The sequence below is a fragment of the Anser cygnoides genome, chromosome 3 (genome assembly GCF_040182565.1).
Source record: "Anser cygnoides isolate HZ-2024a breed goose chromosome 3, Taihu_goose_T2T_genome, whole genome shotgun sequence".
Classification (NCBI taxonomy): Eukaryota; Metazoa; Chordata; class Aves; order Anseriformes; family Anatidae; genus Anser; species Anser cygnoides.
The window spans coordinates 47,415,900-47,425,693 of NC_089875.1; positions in this window are offsets into that span (position 1 = coordinate 47,415,900).

Consider the following 9,794-nt stretch of genomic DNA (forward strand, 5'->3'; position numbering starts at 1 on the left):
AAAGAAAAAAACAAGTCCTGCTTGTTTTTGCATGACTCCTTTCCAGTTCACAAGCGCTGGCCGCGTTTGAATGCTATGTGTTGGTCACGGTAAAAGCACACCGTTACCTTTCCAAGTTACACCTGGAGCTGGTACCTCCATGCAGGTACACTCAGACCTCTGATTTGGGAAGCAATGAGTAAGCCTTTAACCCCTCAGCAGCCTGTTCACGCACCAGACAAATTTGGGATTTCACTGCCAGACCAATGAGAGCATTCACACAAGCTGCCTGATGTGGATTTCCCTTACCCCTCAGAGACCTTCTGTGGCACGGTTCTTCTGAGAACTGCTGGCAAGCAGCCTGAGTAACCTCTTCTGCTTGCTGACCTTACCGGTGACCACAAAAGCAAAATCAGCCTCTCCTACCTGGAGGGCTTGGTTCTGCTTCCCTGGTGTTACCACTACCACATTCAGGTCCAAGGAAGCATAACCAAGCAAACTTGGACTTCAAATACATGGCATAAGATTTCTGCTCTGCTCAGTGGTAGCCTCATGCCTCTGTTCTCCTGCAAGCTGCTCCTGTCCTCCTCCCACTTCTGCCCTTTCTTTCTTTTCCCTGTCCCTAGCAGAAGCGACCCTTCATACATTGTGGTCCTTCATCACTAGGACACCTGTATGTCCCTTGCTGTCCTCTTCCTCCATGCCCCGGTGCCTGCCACAAACCATTCATCCTTTCCCTTACCAAGCTTTTCTCCCAGAGGTCCATCTTGTCACTCTTACGGCCTTTCCAGAGAGGCAGGGCAATGGCTGATGTACATTTGTCTTCATAGGCCCACTGGTTAACAAAAGGAGAACCCTAATCATGTACAAGAACATCCAAATGAGAAGACCAAGGGGAAAAAAAAAAAAAGAAAAAAAAAGCTGCATCTTCCCTCCCCCATAATTCCTCCTTTAACATGACCATGGTCGGGGTAACCCCAGCTCAGGCACTGTTTGACACACACAGCTCTGCAGAGGACATGGCGAAGAAGCCATGCACAAGACCCTGGGCAGGCAGATGTGAGTCTTTACCCCTGACCCCAGATGTCTTACATGTCTGGAGGCTTTCCCTATTCTGTGGTGTAGCACTTGCTGGTACTGATGCTGCTCCCAAAAGAGGAGAGCTGCCCAGAATATGCTCCCCTGCCTCATACAGGACACAGACCTTTCAGGAAATCTGCTTTAGCAAACATCTCAGATCACCGCAGCTACTCGTAAGTGACCATGACTTTTGTTCTGGATGGAGATGAATGCATTTTGTAACAGAAAAAAAAAAAAAAAAAAAAAAAGTAGCAAGTAACTCCTCTTGTAATCCTGCCTTTTAGTCACCATTCATCCGTTTCCTTATATCTTCTCTTTTAAGGACGTCTCATTTAAAGGGCAGCATAACTGCTGGCTGATGGCCTCAGGCACTGCAGTGCAGCAAATAGCAGGTAGTAACAACAACAGCTAATGTCTGAAGATCATGAGAAGCACAGATTTTGTGCTAAAAGCTATGGAGCAGAACTGAAGACAAGGATTTTAGCCTATGCCCATCTCCTGGGATTAACCACAGTTCACTTTGTTGTGCACTGCCTGCTGAAGATGGCATGTGCCCATTTTCTGGATGCAAGGTGGAAGAAGGGAGTCTCCGGACCGGAGAGCTACTCGTGGTACTCTCGCTGTTTTCTAAACAAGCAAAGTTGGCCTGAGCCTGTTCTTTGTTGAGGAAATTAGTCTATAAAAGGCTGGTGACTCAGTCTGTGGCGAGGCTGCTGGTTGGGCTGGCTTGGCATGCTGCTGCCTAATTGATTCTTCCTGTCCTTCAGGTTCTGCTGCCACCAGTAAAAATAGCCCTGGTCATAAAACCTCTCACCTGCCCCACAGCAGATAGCAGGCTTGAGCTCTAATGCTAGTCTCCTTGCTGCTGAAAGAAGGACATTATTGCATTAATGCATGTGAGACTTTTCCTAAAGGCCTGAATGTATGTCACCTGTTGGTATGAAACATTTCAACTTTTAGGGACAGTAGCTGTTACATTAGGGCCGTAAACACAGCAAACAGAAGCAACCGGTGTCTCGCTTCTTCAGAGAAGGGACAAGAGTGACCTGTTAGCTGTTACACGCTTTTGGCAGTGCTGACCTTTTGTCATGTGGAGCTCAGGTTTCATTTCAGCCACCAGCCTGCTGCCATCTGCTACAGGGCTGCGGTCACTGCTGTGGGGTCTGGAGACTAATACAGGGGGCAAGAACTCTGTCAGGGAGTTAACAATGCTTCACACCACCTATACCATACGGATAAAACCTGTAACAAGAGCTGGTAAACGGTGTTTCCCCCCCAAAAGGAAAAAACTTACCAGCCTAAAAGCGAAATAAGTAGTAATAGCACTTGTAGTGCACTAATTCCTGTGAACCACAAGAGGGCCTTAAATAAATATATGCCAAACATGAATGAAATCTTCTAGTACGAAGAGATGATGACAGATCTTGAATAAGCTCTCCAATTAGAATTACGCTGTTTTAAAGAGTGAAAAACAGACCACAAAGCCTTGAGTTCTTAAATTCCCAATTCCTGGAGCCAACTGATGGCTCGTGAACTGACAGGCTACATGCTGATTCTGCACATCCATGAGATGTGAGGTAAAGCTCACACCTAGCGAGAGCTGTTCCACCTTTGTGTCGAACACTGCTGGAGCAGCGTCCCTGAAGCATGACATAGCAGAGGTGTGTTTTGACCCTGCCAGGGTGCCCTGCCATGGGGTAACAGCCCCCCTTTTTAGCCCAAAGAGCCTGCACAGCTGGAAGCTTGCTTCAGGTTCCCAGGAGGCAGGATGTGCAGGCTGGACCAACACCAGCCCGAGGAAGGAGCTGACGGGGTTCCCTTCGCTGATCTGCGGCACCCTTGGCAAGCGCTGGAATCACAGGGTTTCCACATGATGCAGAGACAGTGTTCATGCCGCCTCCTTCTGAGCTTTCAACGAGAAGTATGAACTGCTCCGACCTCTGGACAACCTTCAGGGACACCCTGAGCAGAAAGCAGCAGCAAAGTCACAGGGTGCTGTCACGATAAGGGCATTCCTCTGCTCCAAATTTCCTGTTGGTTAGGTTTTGTGGGGCTTCCTGCTCCGAGTGAAAGGTTTTGCTTCGGGCATGGCTGATTATTCCCTGCTCACCCACGTGGCAAAGCTGGGCATGCAGGGCAGACTGCGCTCCTCTCCAGGCACCAAGGATCAGTAGCTAGGTATTGCACAGCTTTTGGATGTCAGCTCTTGTATTTACTTTGTAAGGCTCTCAGTGTAATAAATAAATACATAAATACATATATATTTAAGTCATTGAGAGGACTGAAACTGTAGCACTGCCACTTAGTATTAATGTTTATTGGCAAGATCAATATCCATATAAAAGTGATCCTCTGATTTCTGTGGGACACAATATTTCAAAGTTTTCTGATAAGTGAAGGACTCACACCACAGAGTTAGGTTGTCTACAGCGACCCATCTCACTTCTGCACATGCACATTTAGGATTGTATGTGTCTATTTTCTTAAAAGTATGCCCACCTAAATCAGTACCTTTTTTTTTTTTTTTCTGCTGGATGTTGTATAAACCCAAGTGACTCCCCATATAGACCCAAGTGACTCCCTGTTGAGTCCCAAATGACCTTGTAGAAGTCCACCAGGACCTATTGTTTATTTCACTTTGATCCCAGCAGCTTTGGAAGGGACTTTGGTATGTTTGCCTTCAAGTTACTCATCTTGTATACCCATGGTTTGTTTATCCACTGTAGTCTACTGAAATCCCCCCCCTTTTTGGCCTGTTAAAGAAATAGGCCAAAGGTGATGTCAGGGTCCCTATCTGGGTGAGCATCACCAGTTCAATCAAAGACAACCTTTGGCTTCCTCTCCTAAATCAGCAGCATCCCAGATACTGCCTGGCTCTCACCTTTCACCAGTAAATCAGAGAAATCTCAGCCCACCAAGCCAAAAAATGATTCCAACTGAAGCAGATTTAGCACCGCTGAGGATACAGTAGCAAGACCAAAGAGAGCCCAGGTATAACCTCACCTTTCCGGCTCAAAAGTGCTAATCTGCTTGTTTTACTAAATCAAGCCTACCGCTATTTGTGTTCAAGGTTTTCCAGCAGCACAGTTCTGGGGAGCTGTTCTTTAGTTGTTCTGACAGCAGAGCGAAGCCCAGAACTGTACTTTTCCACCAGGAGCCATGCCCCTTCTGGTCACCCCCAGTCTCAACTGGGGGAAGCCAAGGTCCAGTGAAGCAGCGTGGTTAAATACTAGACATGAATTTACTAGTAGTGAAGCATACTGGGAGCCTGCATTTTTAAATGTCATCAACTAAATTTATATTTGTTCAGCTCCACAATGACCCATGGTTTCTGAGGAGAGGATTATACAACTAAAACGACTGTCACTAATTAACAGTGCAGCTGAACTTTGATCCCCTCCGTTTCTGCCATCAGTCAGGACCCCAATTTCAGTCTCCTCCTTGCAACCCTGGGGCATTTTTATTGGATAAAACACTTTAGGATGGCCATGGAAAACTTGGGAGAAACCTGTGACTAGTTCTCTACATGACATATGTGTTTCAGCAGACTCTTTGCAAGGCAGGGACAAAAGCCCTACTGCAAAGCACTTGCAGCGCACACAGCCCACTTTTCAATGTTTTATTAACCCAATTTTATTAACCCAAACAAACAAACATACAAATAAAAACACAAGATTAAAAATGTATCAGCTGAAACCTCCCTCACAACCTTACCTGAGCTGTTCATGCTATGCCAACAGCGCTCTTTCCTCAGAAAACTGCGTCTTCCCCCTTTATCCAGCTGGAACAACCAGCAGCTTCTGCTCTGCAGCCCAGCTCAGCCCCTGCAGGGAGGTGCAGCCTGCCAGGTGAGCACTGCCAGTCCTCCTGCTCTGCTCCTTTGGAGAGGGTGATTATAGCGATAAAGTGATTACATGTCATTTAACTGTAAAATAAGGTTTCCCCAACTGAATGAAGGAGGAGATTTTTGCAATGCGGTGTTACAAGAAGAGGCTCTCTTACCCCAGCTGACCCGATGTAGCAATATAAGGTGCAGAGTGCACCTGATGAACAAGCAGGCTTCATCCCTTCCTCCCCAAACACAAGATAATCATCAACAACTGCTTGGAGGAGACCAGCAGTGCAGTGGTGTGATATCAGAGACAGCAGTTCAGTCATTCTTCTTTGTGGACATTAAAAACAAAACCAAACCATTTATTATCATAGTAGCCAAAAATTATTTCTTTACCTAAGAAAAAAAGAAGTAAATTACCCAAGTAAAAAAGAAATAGTGTTACAAGTGTTCATTTTTAAACAACAATCACTGTACCCTTGGAGCTCAGTGCCTATAGCTACATTACCAACTGGAAGTATAAGCAACCTGCAAAAAAAAAAATAAAAAAAAAAAAAGCTGTTAATTGTTCTTTCCCTATATTGTAAAACTTGACTTATTCTAAAAAGCTTTAGCAATACACATTTATATTTAAAAAGAGAATCTAAAACGATCTTCTTTGAAGCACTGTTGAATAACTAAACTGTAGAGATAATCTTTAGCCCAGAAAAAGTCTCAAAGCATTTAAAATCAGCTCAGTTTTCATGACAGCGAAAGCTCAGGTGCATACAGCCATCACCACTACACAGATTTCAGCATGAAGTTGGCTTAAATAATCCAAGCTGTAACTCTGGCTGGCCATTATATCACGTGTGACTAATTTAGGACTCAGAGCAGCCTCATCACAGAGAAGCCACATCCTCCAGCTGCCCCAAGGCCCTGCTGCTTTCCGCCTGCACCACCCGTGCCAAGCGCTACCCGTGTGGGGTGCACCCTTTGTCTACAACCGCTTGGCTTTTAGGAAAAAAGTTGCCAGGAGGAAACTTGCCCTAAACAAGAGCTATACCGTAAGCTTAACTAGGGGAAGGCATTGTGGTTTTGTTTTTTCATTTGGGGTTGTTATCCCCCTCCCCCCCCCCCCCCCCCCCCCCCCCCCCCCCCCACCATCAGGGTAGGTTCTTGGATGGGGTTTTCACAGCACAGGACTCTGTTTGCTATGCTCATGCACTATAGACTGTGGCAGGGCCAGTTGGCTCAATTTCTGTGAATGTAGTTTGGAAGGCTAGGAACAGCTGTGTTAATAAGTTTCAAGTGTTCGGACCTGCCTGACCATAACTGTTACAGCCAGGTCTTTCTGCAGGTAAAGCAGGGAAAGGTAATGATAATTGCAGCGATTACCAGTAACGCCTGTGTTCCACACTGATAAAACATGTTCTTTTTTCCTTGTTACAAGTAGTACCTCTTATTTCAGCTCCTGCTGCCCAGCTGTTTCTTTGCTGTTCAGTTACGGTAGTTAATCACTGTACTTGCTAATCTGCCAAAACTTATTTCCCAGCAATCCAACTTCTTTTCCAGATCCACTTTGCATCTATTTTGCTCTTCACTTCTTGACCTTGTCCATTATAACTCCTACATCACAGTGTTCCTTTGGCCTTTTATAACGGAGGGTCTGTCTTTTTGTTGTGATTTTATAGGTATTATGTCACTGTCTTTTTGCAGGTCCTCAGCTGGAAATATAACATTTTTATTTTGATGCTTGATCCTACTGAGAGCTCAGTACTTGGTACTGATTTGTGTCCACCTTAGTGAACTGATATTTCATGATAGTGTCTAAGAAGATTGGGATAGCAATTCATCTTTTCTTCATACTTTTCTACACCTTTGGGGCTACAGTACCAGGGAAAAAATACCTACCTTTTTCATGAAATCACAATTTATCAAACAGCTTGCTTAAGTGTTGTTGCCTTGTCTGTCATGCAACACTCCAAATTATGTGTTCCTGCAATTCTTTTCACAGCTGGGAAAAAGCACCACCACTTTTCCCTGCGGCTGTTTTATAACAGTTATAACAGATAGTTCCTTTAGGACTGATTTCATGTCTTATGCCAGAAACATAACTACTGAATATCATTAGTTCACCATCTTCAGTTCTGTGATGTCCATAAGATGACTTCCTTTGCTGTTTTTAATGCCAGACAGGTGTTACATTCCGCCCTCCTTGTCAAAGTCATGCCACCATGCATGTGCCTGCAAAGGCATGCCAACAGGAAGAAAGAGCTGCCCTAAAAGGCGGAAAATGGTAGGCTCCCTTACACAGCAGCTAGCTCTGCATCTGCTGAGATCAAAAAGTGCAAGTTCCTGACTCACAGTTCTGGGATGAAGAGTACGGGAAGAGCCATAGATTCCCTGCAGCTGGGAGGCTCATGCCTGCTACCCATGCACATAAAAATGGAGATCTGGGGACATAGAAACTCTCTTCTGAAGGAGATGCCATTGGCCATTTGCTAAACAGAGCCATCAGCCAACATCTCAACTTCTCACAGAGCCAAAATCTGAAAAATTACTGAGGGTTACCCAGCCCTGACTACATTATATGTGTCCTTGTATGCAAAAATGTGAGTGCTAGGTGTTCTAGCACCTCAGATTTGCACGAGCAAAGCTGAAGGAGCCGGGATTGTTCTCTTCCATCCCACCAGCTGCAGGCGGCAGTTCAGGAGAGGGCAGATGTGTGCTGGCAGGAAGAAAATGATGAGCTGCACAAACAGTATCTGTAGAAAGCCTCTGATCTCCTCTTTTCTGGAGAATGTCCTGTGTAGAGCAACTGGTGGACAACTGTAGAGTCTACCTCCTAAAAACAAGGAAGGCAATTCAAGGGCACCATCTTGCTAATCTAGTGAGGAAGAGTTTAAAGTAAAGATGGCCATTAACAAAAGTCAACAAGGGAGTTAAAAAGTAGTGACCTGGCCAAAGGCTGAGGGAAAACAAGAATAACTGAACAGCCTAATAAACTCCAGAGAGATCTCCTCAGAGAGGTCAAAAGTACAAGGTTAAAGAGAAATAAATGAAAGCAATGGGAATTCCAGGAAGAAATACCAGAAAATGGCAGGTAGGGCTTTTGTAAGGACAATCTAAGGGATAAAAGATTGCAGGGGACCTATCTGTCTGAAAACAAAACAAAACATAAAAGCTACAATTACTATTATGATCGGAAGACACATAGGAACCAACCCCAGACGTAAGTGGCTTGGCTTATTCAGAAGAACATCGTGACCTTAAAATCTAAAGGGAACATACAATAGGTAGGAAAAAAAGGACATATGAATAGATGAAAATAAATAAATGGTGCCAAGCCTGCAGAAAACTCAATCAGAAAAGGTAAGGCATGAAATCACTTTCAGCTATCAAAGGGCATAAAAGATGAGCAAAGAAGTTTGATAAAAGCATTAGAAATTAAAATAAGATGAAGAAAAATGCAGAGCCTTTGAATAATGCAAAAAGAGCCCATAAACAGTAAAGGTGAAAGTATGACAATAGTAACTCAAAGTAGGTCTAAATGAAGAGTGAAAATTTGATAAAATGATTGTTCAGACAAGGAGAAAAAAAATGGTTGAAATATATTTTAGACAAAAATATGACAGGACCTGATGAAATTTGCTCTGAGAGCCACCAGGCCGTAGCAGAAGCGACTTGAGATCATCAGTGATCATTGCCCAGCTCATGGAGAGGACGGGACAGTCTGGCACTGGAGAAGAACACGTGTCTGAAGAGAAGGGGTCAACAACGATACAGTAAATTGCAAGTCAAATGGTCTAGCTCTGATAATGGCATTTAACACTATCCCATATGACACAAGAAACCTAAAGAAAAAAAAAAGTATGTAAACAAAACCACTATAAGCACATACAGAACTGCAGCAAAAGCATACTTCAAATCATTGCTTGCTTGCTTGCTGCTTTTGTTGTTTAACTGGTAGGGCCTGTCACTTGTGACTGGTTTATTCTTGGCACATATCTAGTTAATGATTTTTCCATTAACTATTTTGAAAACAAAGTGAAAACACTCAGAATTGAAAACACTCAAAATTAGAGAAGGACTCTGCACTGCTTGGAAGGGTTTGACTGAAACGTTATGAACCACGTTGGGACTGTCTTAAGAAAGATGTAAAGATGTAGGTAAGAGTCTAGATGGAGTAAGGAAAATGATACAAGACTAAAAAGCCTGTGAGAAAAGGCTGATAAAACTTGTGTATTCTTGGGATAAACTCTAAAGAGTCTTCCAAAGCAGATGGAAGATTTTTTTTCTCCTTTATACACACAGTCAAGAAAAAGGTTCATGTATTCTCAGTAAAGAAGAACTAGGCTTTGTTTCAGTTAAAATTGTAGCTCAAAAACTATTGACTGAAAGAGGCTTTGTAGTATATGAGGAATCCCTGCACGTGACAGTCTGTTTGCACACACTGGAATCATTTCCACAGCCCCTTCCTGTTTCAGCGCAAGTCAGATCAACTCAGACAAATGATTCCTTGAGACCTCTTTCTGATTCACACTTGTTTCTAACTGAGGAGCCTCAATAGGCCATGGAAATATGTTGGGCTACATCTTGGCATTGTGTAACGCTGTGTATCAGGAGGATTAAAGCTTCTCTTCCCACACAGCAGTGACTGTGTGGTGGTGTATCATGTTAAGGGTATCTAAAAAGGAGAGGATGTGCAGAGACTCTGCCTTTCCTCAAACCTGCTGCCCTCCAAGCAAGCAATGAAGGGGAGAAGGGGGAAGAACTCCCTTTATTTTTTTATTTTTCCCCAAGATCCTGCCAGGAAGAGGAGGGAAGCAGAAGGGGATAGAGCAGCAGCGGTCGCCAGGGTTTCCTGCAGAGCACAGGCATGGCCCTGGCTGCACTCAGCGCAGCTCCAGACTGTAAAACC